At 45.8% G+C, this 14,992-nt stretch overlaps 1 protein-coding gene across 3 annotated transcripts in view; it reads right to left on the bottom strand.

The window, feature by feature from the left end:
* HECW2 (HECT, C2 and WW domain containing E3 ubiquitin protein ligase 2) overlaps positions 1–14,604 on the bottom strand; it is a 1,572,445-nt gene extending 1,557,841 nt beyond the window's left edge. For all 3 annotated transcript variants that reach the window (XM_085648759.1, XM_085648760.1, XM_085648761.1), the window contains exon 1: positions 14,143–14,604. The gene's annotated coding sequence lies outside the window, so the exon portion shown is untranslated. The remainder of the gene's footprint in view (positions 1–14,142) is intronic.
* Between the last annotated feature and the right edge of the window lie 388 nt (positions 14,605–14,992).

Here is a 14,992-nt window from a genome sequence, read left to right as displayed (position 1 = left end):
AGGGGCAGCGTGGGGGAGACAGAAGGCAAAAGTCAACAATCAGGGCAGTGAGCGGGAGACAGAAGGCAAAAAGTTGAGGAGGGCCTCGACTTCACAGCAGTGGCAGCGTCGGGGCACACAGGCGGAGCTGTGTGGTGGGGGAGCGACCTAAAAGCAAGGTCAAGGATCGCTCCCCCACCGCACAGGTGTTGAGATGTTTGTTCTGAGAGGACAGTCACTGCTTTGATGTAACCACCCAGTGAGTGATCTAAGAACACAAAATGCCCCTTTGATTCATCAACATCAGCGAGGGGGCCAAATTTATTTTCGCCCTGGGCGCTATTTAAACAAGGGGCAGCTCTGGGAATATGTAACCACGATGTGTAACATAAGCCTGAGGCTAACCTAGCAGCAGCAGAGAGTCAACACTCTAAATGGTGCAGCTTCATAAACCACCTGTTATATGATGAACGTATGAGGGACACCGGAGACGATAGACGTAAATCTTCCAAAGATATTATACCTTTCCAATCACCAATATCTGGCAAGTGTAGGAGACTTACCCAGGAGCAGCAGAGGTGCAACCCAGTGGCATGCAAAACGTTGATGCCCGAACGGAAACAAGAAGAGAGGAAAGGGACCACCCAGTTACAGAAGAGAGATGTTCAGCCTTCCAAGAAACCATCAAATGAATTATGTGGTAATGGGGTTCGCCCAGGAATGTAGAGGCAAAAGGTGCAATAAGAAGAAGGTTCCCAAAAATTACCCTATTTATATGTCTAAGCGGTCCATCCATGGTGGGGTGTAAGCCACAGCTTCTGGCCAACCTGGTTTCTTTGGGTCTAATACAGTGTGAGGCTATTGGGGGATTCTTACTGCCCTGGAGCAAAGGAGGCTGGAGCCTTCGATGGGGTTTTGTACTGCAGGAATGGAGCAAGAGGAAGTTTGCTAGAGAAGGAGTAGAGGGAAGTCAAGCAGGGTGACTGGCCTTAGGCTTTAACAAGTCCAAACATGAAAGACACCAAAGATAGATGCTATTAATCTCTCTCCCTGTGCCTGAGTGCACTAGGAGGAGGGGTTAAATGGGAAAGGGGTTGGAGAAGTATGAAAAAAGCTACTGGTGTGGTTAGGAGAGGGGAGAAGCCAGCGAGGGAAGAACAATTCACAGCTGAAAGGGCTAACGCTTTGTTGATCAGGAAACTGGATTCCCGGGAGCGACAGACATAGGCAAGGCGGTTGAAGAGCAGGGATAAGAGGCTAACGTCACATAAATCTATAAATGTTCACAGAGTAAATGAAACTTTGCATTCAATCATGTCACAAATCAAATGCAATGCAGCTAGTGCAGAAAGGACGGCAAACATATGTTTTTTTTTAAGTACTTGCCTGATTGATCCCTGCAAAGGCCCTGAGTGCAGCTTCCCAGGCACTACCACTAGCCGAGGTCATCTGATACCGTATCATATGTCAACCAAGCCACAGCACTGTGCATCGTAGAGTATGCCTGTTCTTCAGGCCTCAGCTCTTTACATGTGATGCTGTCATATGTCTGACGTGCTTTGAAAGTTCATCTTATACTATGGTACCAAAGGCTAGCTTCTGTGAGACACTGGCTCATTGTGGCCTTCTCTTTTGTCTCCGGCTCACTGTGCGATTCTGGTGTTTCACATGTTCTCAAGGCCTCAGATCTACCTGTGATACTGTACCACGTGTGTCCATCTTCAACAGCCCAATCTCACTGTAATGTATGTCAAACTATCGACCAGGTTAATATCAATCTGCACATATATGGACTCCAGAATATCATATTGCATTATATAACCAAATGAACCATACATAGGCAGATTTAGTATTCTAAATACACATCGACTTAACTTGTTGATATAACGCAATTTCATATGTTGGAGTCAATGTTTGTGCATGTCCATACTACATCACCTATTTTTCAGGCCCCTGTTCTTCAGGCCCCAAATGAAGCCTTTGTATCATTTGAAACCTCTTTATGGCTCCAGATCACTTTAAGAGCTCTAAATTCTGCTCTCCAAAGCTCAGCTTCTCGTTATATGGTATCGCGTGTTCTTCGGGCCTTAGGTCTACGTTTAACGGTGTATCAAGTGTGATCTGCTGTGAAGTCTCTTTGGATTATGAGTTACCGTATCCCCTAGCAAGGTTCATCTGCTAATTATTTGATACTATTCCTTATGTCATGCATCTGCTATCTGGCAGTGGTACTCAGCCTGAGAAGACTTTGAGCAGCATTTCCAAGCACCCCAAACCAACATGCAACTCTCAGTCGATGGAGGACAAAAACCGAGAACCAGGCGTCCAGAGAAACCTAGCACTGGCTACACATACAATGGCGAACACTTTCATACTTGTGAGTAAACTAAAGTGACTGTTATCATTCACTGCATTTGCCATATTTCATCTGGGAGGAATGTGTGCTGGTGTGTGAGGCAGTGTACTCCCCTCGCACGCATGAATAAGGCAGTGAGGTGGCAGCTCATGATGGGGCCAATTCACAAAGACAGTAGGTTACACCCAAGCCTAATATAGAAACGTGATTGTGCAGCCACAAGTTTTATGCGCAAACATGAATTTGTTGCACTTGCCACATAATTCATCGCCTGCTGCTTAATTTACAGATTTTAAACAAATACATTTGCAGTTCACATGTGACAAATATGATTACAATTATTGCAAACATACAGCGTTTTTTTTTTTCAATAGTCAAATGGCCCCTTTCAGATGTTGATTGCATATTGATTGACATATTAATTATATCAGGATCAATGAACACAGAAGTAACATCAGGTGCAAGAAGGGCGCTACAAAGATGACCCATTTTTTGGAATCCAGACACAGCGAGGATGAGATCCACTAGGTCGTGCTGGAAAAGTTCATGGACCACGGAGGGGGAGTGTAGCACATTCATTGCTTAATAGGGAACAACGTTGGCTATACCGCATCAAGACGCACACCAAGGGTCTAAATGATGACAGTCTGTGGTTACAGGCAGCATAAATCATATTTTTGTTATAAGGCCCTTAGCTGCATCAGGGGCCGTATTACAGAAGGTGCCCCGGGGACACTACAGGTGTTTGCGCCCGCTTTGCATGCCCCCGGGGCACTTTGGTATTATAGAAGGGGTCACAGACGCTTGTGCATCCCTTTCTACAATATCGATAGCGCTGGCACACTTAATGCGCCAGCGCTACTTTCAGAGGGTGTTCCCTCATTTGTATAGGGGTGTGCCTTATGCAAATGAGGGGATTCTTTTGACTCTGCGCCCGCGCCTTATCACAGACGTGGGCACAGAGGCAAAGAAACCCTCAGGAGGTGCACTGACAGTGCGCCATTTAAAAGGTGGTGCACTGTCAGTGCGCCCTCTTAGAGCATCCCTCTGCAGGGGGTAAAGAGGGCCCCATGGGCCCCCCAGTCATCCCCTTGTTGATTTTTCATTTTATTATCGAGGCATGAAGCTAGTATTCGCACATACCTCTATAACAACCATGGTTGAGCCTTTTCAGTACATGCATCCTTAGCATAATCATTTATTGTATGTGGGATCTGCTCTAATGGTTATTGAGCAAAACTATATACTTTTCGCATGGCCGTCTTATTTTTATGGGCCCCGCGCTATAGGTGACCAGATGGAGAGTTTCATGTTGTTCTCCAGCAGAGCTAACAACTGGAACACGAGAGTTCAACCCCCATAAGCCCCACGTGCAATAGGACCGCGTGCAGTCGAGCGCACCCACGTATCACGCGCAGACGCACAGTGACGTGTCCTGGGCAGCCGGTGACTGCTCTTTATATACCGGCTTCTTCTTTCCACCCTCATGGCCGGGAGGAGCCAAAACACCGAAATAGGTGGACCTGCAGAGTGTAACCTTTGACGAAGTGAGTAACTTGTGAGGCTCCTTTACCATGGACATCTCTACCATTTTTGTGAGTGTATGACCTTTTATGCTTTTCTCCTTTTCAGTGTTTGACTTCAAGTCCACCCTTGTTACCGCTTCCATTAGGTTTTCCCAAGTTTAGTATAGGTATGTGAAATAGACAATGTGCTGCAGGATCTGTATGTGCGAATATCATTCAAGTGTTTTGAATACCATTTTGCAGTGCATTATGGAACGCTCACTAATTTCCCTCACAGATTTTATCACGAACATACAGTGGAGTGCAATAGGCCTTATCCACATGTGCAGCATGACTTTTCATGATTGGCTGGAATTCAGCGTATTGCAAGAGGCAGAATCCCCTGGCTGTATGTTTCTCGTCTCTTTTCTGTCAATTAAATGTTTTACCGTTTATTTTTGTTTCTGTTTATTGTATTTGTGTTTGTCTGCTATATGCATAGGATATGTGCTATAGTATTCTAGGAAATAGGGATCCCTGGTACTGAAGAAAGCAGCAGACCCCCATGTGGGGCCATTTGCTGAAACATGTCAACTCATTAGATGCAGGAGTAATGATGACTCCTAGGCATCTCTTGAGTTTTTAATCACCTTGTGACCTTCTCAACTAAATCAAAGATACTGCCTAAGTGAAGGTTCCTGAGATTTCTAACCTTTACTTTTTTGTGGATCCCACACAATCCCTCCTCAGGCTCCCTGCAAAACCACTGGTGAGCCGGCCTGCCACTGGAGAATGCTTTGACGGGCAAGGATGGCCGTTGGTGAAGCATGATGCCCGGAGGCGGTTTAAAGCCATACCTTTCAATTTTTTGAATTGACTCCCAACAGTTATTGGAAGTGTTAAATTACGATGGTCCGACATTGACTATATAAAGAAACTTACAAGGTCTAAAGGGTCTCCCGGAATCCGGCAATTTCCCAACAGAGACCTCTCTTTGACTCATTTGCTGCGTTGTGGATTGCAGGGATTATTCTTTTAATGAAGTGACAATCTTGCCCACTTAATGTAAACATCCCCATTAGATAAAATGAGGCAAGGGCTTTTATAGCCAGCAGGAAACAAAAACCTTAAATACTTAAATATAATTGAAACAGTGTAGATAGAATCATTCCATTATCAGTATTTTTTCACTATGAATACAAATTCATGTTCACCCAATAGACATGGCTCTCAGCGTTGAAGTCATTTAAGATAGGAACTCATCTTTTTTTAATAGTCCGTTGTCTTGATTCCTAGAGTATCACCTGGTGACACAAGTACATGATAAATGTACTATCCTGTTCTGAAAAACTATTTAAAATTAAGGAAGCACTGCATAATTACTGCATAATTTGCCTTTCCTTGCCACACAAATATTTTATAAGCCCAGCCACATAATTTGGTCCTCTAAGGCCACATAAGAGTCATTCTATATATCCAATCAGACGTGCAGGATACATTTGTATGCTTCTTCTGTCTTGGAATTAATGGATTTTGTTCCTTTTCAGTTCGTTTGTAGGTCTGGCTTAACCGCTTTTGTCATCACCTTTAGAGGAGTAACCATCTCTCACCTCATCCTGTTAGCGGTTTTGTATATTCTTCTTCTACCGAGACGTGCTTCCGTTGTAAAGCATGAAGGAGTATTTTATATTTGAAAAGTTCAATTATCAACTTTTTTTTTTGCCACAACCAACCCTTTATCCCATCCATGCATTCAAACAAGCCTTTTAGATTTTTTACTGCTTCTGGCAATTTTGTTATGAATTTGGTAGCACTCAAGGTCAAGCCTGACCTTAAGATGATGTTTTTTGGTTGGCATTGCCACAGCCTTACTCCAAAACGGCAACCCCGAAGTCTCATGAGATTACTAGAGCAACAAATAATCTGCTTCAGTTATGCTAAATTCAGAGGATACAATGTAATAGTTACATCACATTCAAACGATATTGCACCCAATTATCATGTCCACATTTCTTGTATGAACACTGGAAGATGTGCATTACTTTCCACAACGTGCATTTTTTAATATTTCTTTTTTTACTATTGTAAGCCTTTGTCCTATTATATATTCAACATGCAATCTCAGTCTCTCAAGAAATATTCATTGCCGGCCCCACAGTAGATTCATTCCAAGACATAGGAAGAGGGGATGGACCCAGAGGCCCTTTCTGTGAAAGGACAAAGATCCCAGGTCCGCAAACGGTCACACAGCTGATCACGCCAGTCCAGAAAGGAGAGCCGGCCCTTGCACTGAGTGCATCCTGGGCGGAAAGACATTTTCCCCACTTGCTGCTGCTGGTGAATAAAATTAGGCGACCAGGGGGCCTTCACGGGTCACTCCCTGGCTGGCTACAGTAAAGCTGTGACTTGCCTCTGAACTCGAACATTTTGCACCTCTACAACTCACCTGAATCGCCCACAGCTCAGCTCTGTCAGGCTGGTGCGGAGTACTTTGTTGAGGTGGGGAGGAGGTGTTTGGTGTAGGATGGTAGGGGGTGAGAGGTAGGTTGGAGGGCAGGGAAGGGGGCTGATAGGGTCTTAAATACAGAGATTGTGACACATCAAAACAAGCATTTGCAATGCAATAGGTCTCGCATTTACGCAAGTTTAAGCTATCTGCATTGCAAATGACAATGCCTTTGATTTACATTTTAAAACCAAAAACATCAATAAAAGTCATTGTCATTTAGAATGCCAATAGCTAAAACTTACGTAAATGCAGACCTATTGCATTGCAAAAGCCTGGTGCCTATGCTAGCTACCAGCTGGGGCGGCCCCAGAGGCGGGAAGCATCTCCTGAGCGAGCCATAGCTGCGGCAGCTGGTGACAAGCGTCAAAGGTGCTTCATTTCAGTGCGTCATTCACCAGAAGTGCAAACCGATTTGCTTCAACATAGCAGGTGAAGAAAAATGCAGTGATACCTGTAATTCAATTGTAGGGAAACCAGCATAACATAGTAAAAGGGAGCCCTTCTTAATTCTAACATGGTTGCGCATCTAGAAAACAATGTCATTTGGTGGTATGTATAATATTGACACACCTTGATGTCCTCTTGATTGTGCACACAGGCCCTGCAGGCGTCCTGTCACCTGGTTTATGGCCACGTTCATCGCCATTGACTATAGAACACTGGTGAGCATAGTGAAGACCGGCTGAAAACCGGCTTGCATAATGAAAAACACGAAAGTCACCTGAACAAAGCATGTTTGGGATGCTGCGTCAGAAGGCAGGGTAATTACTGTTGTTATGTTAGCGCTCTTAATATGTGCTCGGCACGTGGGGTGAACAGGACACCGTCAAACCCACACACCTGTGTCAAGGCTGGGCTAAGCAACACCATTAAACAAGCATTGGCATAGCCAATAGGTCGCGCCTTTGGGACCTTATAAGTGTTTAGTTATCCAGCACAATGTCCTTGGTGCAACAACATCAACTGTTGCATGGCTTAACACGTATAAGGTCTCAAAGGCGAGACCTATTGGCTATGCCAATGCTTGTTATTATTTGCCCATGGTGGCTCAAAAACAAATTCCCATTTTACTAGTACTGGTTGCGCCACACATCACACAAACTGCTCTCTTGCGAGTAGGAAGACATCAGCGTAGATCCAAAGCCTATTACGATGTTTCCCATAAGGTCAAAAGTCTGAACATTCAAATAGGACACTTTGTAAAACTTCGTAATCCCAGGAGAGTAAATAAAGGTAGAAGCACATTCCCTGGCCCTGTTAGAGTGATTAAGATCAATAAAGGGAGTGTTATCATGCAAGACAAAAATTGTGTGTATCCCGGAAACCTATTACAAGACTAAAGTTATTCTGATAACTGCGAAGAGGGTGTTGATGATCATGACCAGATGTTCCATTTTGGTAACTCTACTTCTCATGCCAAGGACATTGGTCCAGTTGTTGATGGAGAGCCCAAGGGATGAAGACCACGACACCATAAATGTTCCACAAGAGAACTCTGGGTCCACTGCAGAAAGGTTGAAGGAGTCTTCCTCGCTCAACGGGTGCCCTATTGGAAACTCATTCAAGGAGTTTAAAGTCATGCTCTATTGAAGAAGGGAGATGTGACGTGGTTTGAACAGTTGAATTTAATAAGTGGTGTTTATTTCTATACCCTTTTCCTTTCCCTTCCTTCTCTGTCTCCCCTTCCCACATGCAACTCTGGTATGTTCTGGAATGTTCGAGGTGCGGGGATTCGCAAAGAGGCCGTTAACAGCATTCATGTTGGTGTTGAGGTTGGCGGCTGAAAGGCTGCTTACTATAAGTTAATTATCGTGAAAATGATAGATTACCTTGTGTACTTCCTAGCTCTCCATTGGCGCATACACACGGCTGAAGTGTGCAAAAGCGCAATAAATGTAAAAATATTTCATAAGGAAAATATTTTTCCTAAGGGAAGAAAGGCTTTCTCTGCTCTAAGGCAAGCACTCACCCTGCCCCATCCTTTGACCTTTACTCCAGCTTTCTCAGGAGTACATTTATGTGCCTATGCAGTGTAGGAAAAAGGCTGCAAAATGTTTGTAAGTGCTTATAAAATGTATGGGTTTGTGGTAGTTTACCATATTATGCATGCCTCCTGCACTTCCTGGTAATGCCCACATTCCAGCACCTCCTCTGGGTATGGCTGTGGATACCTCAGTTTGTGGCCAGGTTGTCTGCAGGAGTAAATCTAACGTGTGCTTATATATCCACTTGTTTGGAGCAGTAAATGTCCGTATTAGTTTTTTGTACAATGTAAGTTTTACACGTGCAGGACTCTATGCAAGTTGAGCCTGTGGTGACGTCATGCACCATCTGCCTCTCTTGTCTGCAAGTGTACTAATACTGAACAACAGTAAGTATCCTCCGGGATCGTGGCCTTTTCTATTTCCGCAGGAAAAACGTATGTGATGTTACAGATATTTAAATAGCGCAAAAAACAGCGTACTCCCTACGTAGTATTCCAGCGCTAGCTGGAGGCGGAGGTCTTCCTGACACAGACCTTAGAACGCTTTGCAATATTTCTTGAGATAGGATCCTAGGAGTTATCCCTGATACGTTTTAGGAAGCTGCCAAAACTCATTTATTTAACCACTAAACAACGTTATGGTGTACCATATATCCTCGTTTAATTACCAAGTACGTTCTACAGTTCAACATATTTTATAGAATATAGTATATTAACAGGAAAGACATAGATTTTTAAAAAAGTACCGTAACTGTAAATGGGACGTTCATTATAATATAAGAAAAACAAGATTAATTTACAGAAAAATGTAAAGACACGAGAAGCAATGACCTAGGAGAAAAGAATAAACAAAACGAGGGCTACGAGGTTAAATTGAGAAGCATTCAGAACCTTCTATAATTGAGAGGTGGAAGCGGAGGATAATAAAGATAGCAGCCACGTCTAAGAACAAACATTGGTAGCGGGGAATGCAAAGATGGGGGCTGCAGCGGGAGAGAGAGTGGTAGGCGCGCGCGCGCCGGCAAACACGCGTGTGGTGCGCGCGCAGCAGCCCCCAAAGTGAAAGTAATTGCACGTTCAAGCGAGCGTGAATGCAAGCATTAGGCCAGCAAATGCCGGTGGGAAGCACTTTTAAATCCCACTTACAAAAGTCAAGCAACAGCGCATGCGCTGCTGTAGGCTCGACCTAAAAACACAAAGTTATACCGAAAATTGAGAAACTAACCACACAGCACATAGTAACCCAAAGAAGAGTTTGGGTTTTTATGTTATTTTGCTAGCGTCTCAGGCTTCCCTTGTACTATTCCCTTCCAGCCACAGATATTACTTAATGGGACCGTGAGGAAAAAGTCTGGCGTAGTGAGTTACGGTGATGCGCACGGGAAGCAAGGCACCCACGGGGTGTTGAAGCCGGCATAGGGAAGGACGTCAAGGAACACATCAGCATGAGAGTGGCGCACGGTGCCTGCAGGGAGCGCCGGGGGGAGCAGACAGAGTGGGCATTTAAAGGATACATGCGCTGTAAATATTTGGCCTCCAGTGTCACCTACACAGGAATTCTGACAATCACAATCTGGCTGCAGTGCCGATCTCAAGCACTGCAAATGCATTTGGGAGCAGCTCTTCGGCGAGCTTTGCAAAGTTATCTGGCGAGGGAATGCTCTAAATTATGAACAAGAAGAATGGAATTCTGGGATTGACACTGCAGCTCCATCTGACTAAATATGCACTTGCGCGAGAAAAACGTGCTATGCAGACACTACCAAAGGCGCAGTCTGTGGGGCGCAGTTGACCCCCCAAGCGGTCTCTTGTCGCTACTGACAAACAGTGCTTACTGCTATCAAGGCCAGTGGTACTCGGCGTATCAACCTCAGGAAGATGATGGGCCGAGTGGACCCGCCGGGACTCAAACCTGGCACCATTGGGTTATACACAGATTAATAAATCCACTGGCTAAGAGTCCTGCTTTCATCTCTGCACTTCATAGATTAGACATAAAAACAATCAATGATTCAAAATCTGCATTATAACCCCAGCCCTTGGTCACAAAAGACTACGTTGGTACACTGAACAAAATGGAGTTATCAAGAAGTGGTGTAAGTGGCTACAGTTTAATGAATTTATAAAGCAAAAGGCCACATGAATAAAATTAGTCCTCCCCCTTGGCACACTTACTCAAGTTAGCTAGTAAGCCAAGGAGTCGAAGGACTAGAAATGCCCTGCGTTTCGCTGATCCATGCATGCGTGGGGACAGGTGATGTGCACGTGTACGAAGTGCACATCTCCTGTCCGTACGAGCACAACACTGAAACTAACTAGGAGGACGGGGGAGGAAGGGAGGGAGGGAAAGTGAAAGCGCACCATGCACGCTCTGTGTTCAAATGCCAGGCCTACACGGGGACAGGAGATGTGCATGCGTACGGAGTGCACATCTCCTGTCCGTACGCGTGCACATCTCCTGTCCCCCTTCGGCAGAGAAACCGATGACAATGGGTCTCACCAAGGCGAGCAACGCATGCGTTGAGTCGCTAGGCGAGACCTAAAAAGGATTAGAACAACTTTAAACTAAATCGCTGGAGCCAACATAGAGGGACTTTGCTGAGCAGGACCTTAATGCAGAGACCTCTATGAGCCCCTCTGAAGACTGGTGCCCTGGGCCTGGGCCCAGCACGCCCGTGCCAAATGACGCCCCTGCAGATGTGGTCCAAAAAGCTGCTGTTGTATAAATATGACGCCGGGGGTCACTTAGTAGCTGTCATTTTCACGCACACACTCTTCACAAGCCCCCACTTATAATACTGGACCGATGTTTTTCAAAAAGGTCATGTCCTGCATGGGATTTTTAAATGGGCAGGACAAATGAAATAAAACAAGCATTGGCAAAGCCAATAGTTCGAGCATTAATAATGCTTCCATGTGATAGCATATTAATCACAGGCTGAATGGTTTTGCCAAAAGTCAGACAATTAACATATCTGCAACTCAGAATGGAAAGTTATAATCCTTTACTTTTGTGAGATCCTTGCTATGGCAGTCCTTTGCCTTATAAACCCATTAGCGCAAAGCCATTATGTGCTCAGTTTCAATACAGGATGTAAGTGGTGTGGGTGTAAAATGGTGGGCAGTGCATGAAAAGACTCCTCCGCCATTGCTTCAGAAGTGGGATTGCAAGCACTATGGCACGGTATTAGCAACAGACAACCACTTAAAGCTCTTTGCCACAGGTCCATAACCCTCCCACAGTGCTTTCAAGGGGCAGGTATTGTCAGGTAGCAAGTACCAACACTTCTTTAATACGGAAGGGAGAGAATCAGCACTTCTCATCTTTGGTCCAATACTTTCAATGGGAGAATACTGCCACTTCTCAGTGGCAAAGAGGTGCTCTAGCATAGTGAGTACCCGCACTTCTATATTTCCATTTCAAGTACTGTCCTCCCTCTCTTACAGATGATGCCATTTCCGACCCCCCCTCGCCCCTCCCCTGTCCCCGTCAAAGAGTGTGGCCCCTCCTGGTCTTCTAGTGGGCCAGGTCCCTCTGGGTCCAAGATCCGGTCGTAATTAAAAACGGACATTGTAAGGGGTCCCTATCAGGCCATATATTCATTCAACTTTACTGGCAGCAACACAAATCGATTTTCTACATAGTGAATGTAAAACGTGTGAAGGTAATTCATGTCAGAGATTTAATTCCTTTTTCTATTCCTTATGTTTTACTTAATCTTGCATTCTCTTAGTGTTTGCTAATTCCAGGATGCTGTGTTTCTTTATTGTTCCTTCATGTAGCATATTAATCTTGTATACTGCATACTTTGAACGGAGGCCCACCGGTTATTTATAACAGGTCATGATTGTGAACTCGGGAGTTGAAGGCCTGTTTCTCACAGTATCTGTCTGTGAGTGAGAAAGATGTTCAGAATACGTGGTCATCCAATCCTTGGCCTCTGTGCAGAGGTCACATGCTCCAGTTGCAACTGTGATTTTGCGCAAGTAGGTATGAAGGAGATACTCGCTTGTCAAAATATTGAGGGTGTAAAAGTGAAAGAAAATGCATTGCATACAGGTGAGTGGGTGTGTTGTATATTTAAGGGTGTTGCAGGGAGGGAGATACGAGGAAGTGCATTGAGTGAAGAGTGAAAAGAGGGTGCCGTAGAGGAAAGAGATGAGGTGTGGATGGAGATATGCAGATGAACAAGATGTGGAGAGAAAAAGGAAATACATGTCAGAGTGAAAATTACAGGAGTGATTGAGACATTCTGAAGACCACTACCCCTTCTTTATGCCTCAGCATTGTTTAATGCCAGGGACATTGTAGCTTCGTCTATATCACTGGCTACCGGCAGCAGCCAGAGTGAGATTTAAATGACTGATTATGGCCCATCGTGCTCTCCATGGATGCGGGCCTCTTTACCTACAGAGGCGGGTGTCTTTTTATGCCCCTGCGCGCGCCCTGCGCTCCGCATCTCTATACCTTGCCCAAGTCCCACGCTTTAAGCGGCAGAGGATGGGGGTGGCTCCTTTTCAGTGAAGGCAACTACTGCTTTGAATGCTCCTCCGCTGGCTCTGCGTACTATTCAGGATCCAGGGGCGTTTAAAAAAAAAACCCTGAAAACTCATCTTTTTATCTGAAGTCTAATATAGCACCCCACTAGACTCGCGCCGGGACACTCTCGAGGAGCTGTGCGCGCAATAATTTTATTTAACATAACATAATTCATATTTTTGCACTTTCAGATTGAAAACATTTACAATATTAATTATTTACAACATAATCATTGCTGTTAGTCATGTATCTTAAACAAATAACAATCATTGACAAAGCCAATACTCCTGGCTGGTGTTAAATGTATGTTAATTGTATTATATAACTGGATGCAATAATAGAAAGCTCAGAGGCACCAAAATACCGGTCGGGTATGGAAATCACAAAAATGTAGTTTACATGTTTAAGTCACGCTCTTGATAACATAGGCTAGTCCCCTTTTAATGACCCCACACACTTTTTTCCCATCCCACTTAAAGCCCTGGCCTATTAAAGAGGCCTGAATAAGGAGTCTGTGATCCGTCGCAGTATTGTATTGAGTGTCGATTTGCAAGAGGCACTTAAACAAGGTCAACACCTCATCCAAGAAGACCACTTCCGGGGTGGTGCAGAGCAACTCGGCTACAGGAAGTAATAGGAACACCTAACCCCGTCCGCAGATGCACAGCACCATTCGTGGAAAAGCTCTTGGGTTACGGGGGAAGCTCCCCGGCCTTTGAGTCCCCTGCGATAGAAACATGCGCATTGGTTCATTGGAAGCTTTTTTATTTCATCTATAATAATGGCAATGGCTAGAGGTTAAAAGTGTCGTGGTGCAGAGAGCGCTTTACATTTGCAAGTGCGCGTGGCATTATTGCCAGTTACATAGCGGCTCACAAAACGTGCAGTTCATGTCAACAGGATTATTTCCAAGTTGAGGAAGATAGAGAGCAGGCTGCAGCTGGTGCGCCTGAGGAGCGCACAGGAAGGGGTCACCTCCCGTGTACGTGACCAGACGGGACCCGCACGGGCGCGCATACTGCTCAGCGCACCCAGGGGAGCACGCACGCGTGTCTCTGCCTGCAACCGCCCAGGCTAATGGGAGAAAATTAAGAATCTGAGAACTTGGGGGCCATCGCTGAAATTCAGACCCCCGCTAATAAAACGCAGCTAGCCACACCACAGTGTACCACAGTCACAGAGCAAGCACAGAACCGCCTCTGCCTCCCGAGAGGCTGATAACGGAATAAGGGCGGAAACCCCACACACTGCACCCCGCGGAGCACTCACCAGTCTGCTGCTGCGCCGCGCCGCTCTCCAACGCCCAGATGTGCACGGACTCCCAGCTGTCCTCGGATGCAGCGGTGGCGGAGGGCTGAGAATCTGTCAGTAATCCTATGGCCGGGATGCGAGTGTCCTCCCGTGACCCGGCGGGACAGCAGAGCTCCCCATGCCGGGGTCTGCGGCTTCACACCCCTCCAGTGCCCGGGTTTACTGCCATGCGTGGAAGGACCTCGGTGGTGTTTACAAACACGCCTGCTCCATCGCATTCACCTGCAGATACGCTGCCCCTCCCCGCTTGATTTAGAAGAGATGTTTTGCACTACGCAGCAGAAGCTGATGCTTGAAATCCTAGCGCATTCCGTTTTCACAAATGTTTTTTCCTCTTCATTTTCTTTGACAGCTGGTGCTGTAGGTGGGAAGCCGACAGGAATGCTTACACAGAAGCAGAAATCACACCTAGCCCAAATCGGATCCTACAAAGAGCGTCACATGCTGCAGTCCAATCGGTGCTTCCTGTGGTTGGAAATGGAATAACAAAAACTCCCCTCCCTCTGCGTGGTTCTTCCTACAGATGGATGCGGTTGGCTGCAGCCAAGCAGCTGTCATGTTCAGCTGGGCTGCGCTTGGTACCTGCCTCCTTTCCCCGCAGAGGAGGGATGTCCCGAGGTACCACACACCACGTGCTCGCTGCTTGCAATGTGCTGTGCGCGTGTCTCACGGCACCACACACACACACCACCTACTTTGGCAGTCGGGATATCACCGCCCTGCAAACAGCTAGCTACTACCCAGGTCTCTGCAAACATTGAGATGTAAACCGATCCACTATTGGCCACCTCGGAGGCTTCGGATTAGA

This window comes from Triturus cristatus, chromosome 3_2 (genome assembly GCF_964204655.1).
Source record: "Triturus cristatus chromosome 3_2, aTriCri1.1, whole genome shotgun sequence".
NCBI classification, from domain to species: Eukaryota; Metazoa; Chordata; class Amphibia; order Caudata; family Salamandridae; genus Triturus; species Triturus cristatus.
The sequence above is the reverse complement of the archived record's forward strand: the minus strand, read 5'-3'. Positions and strand labels throughout refer to the sequence as shown.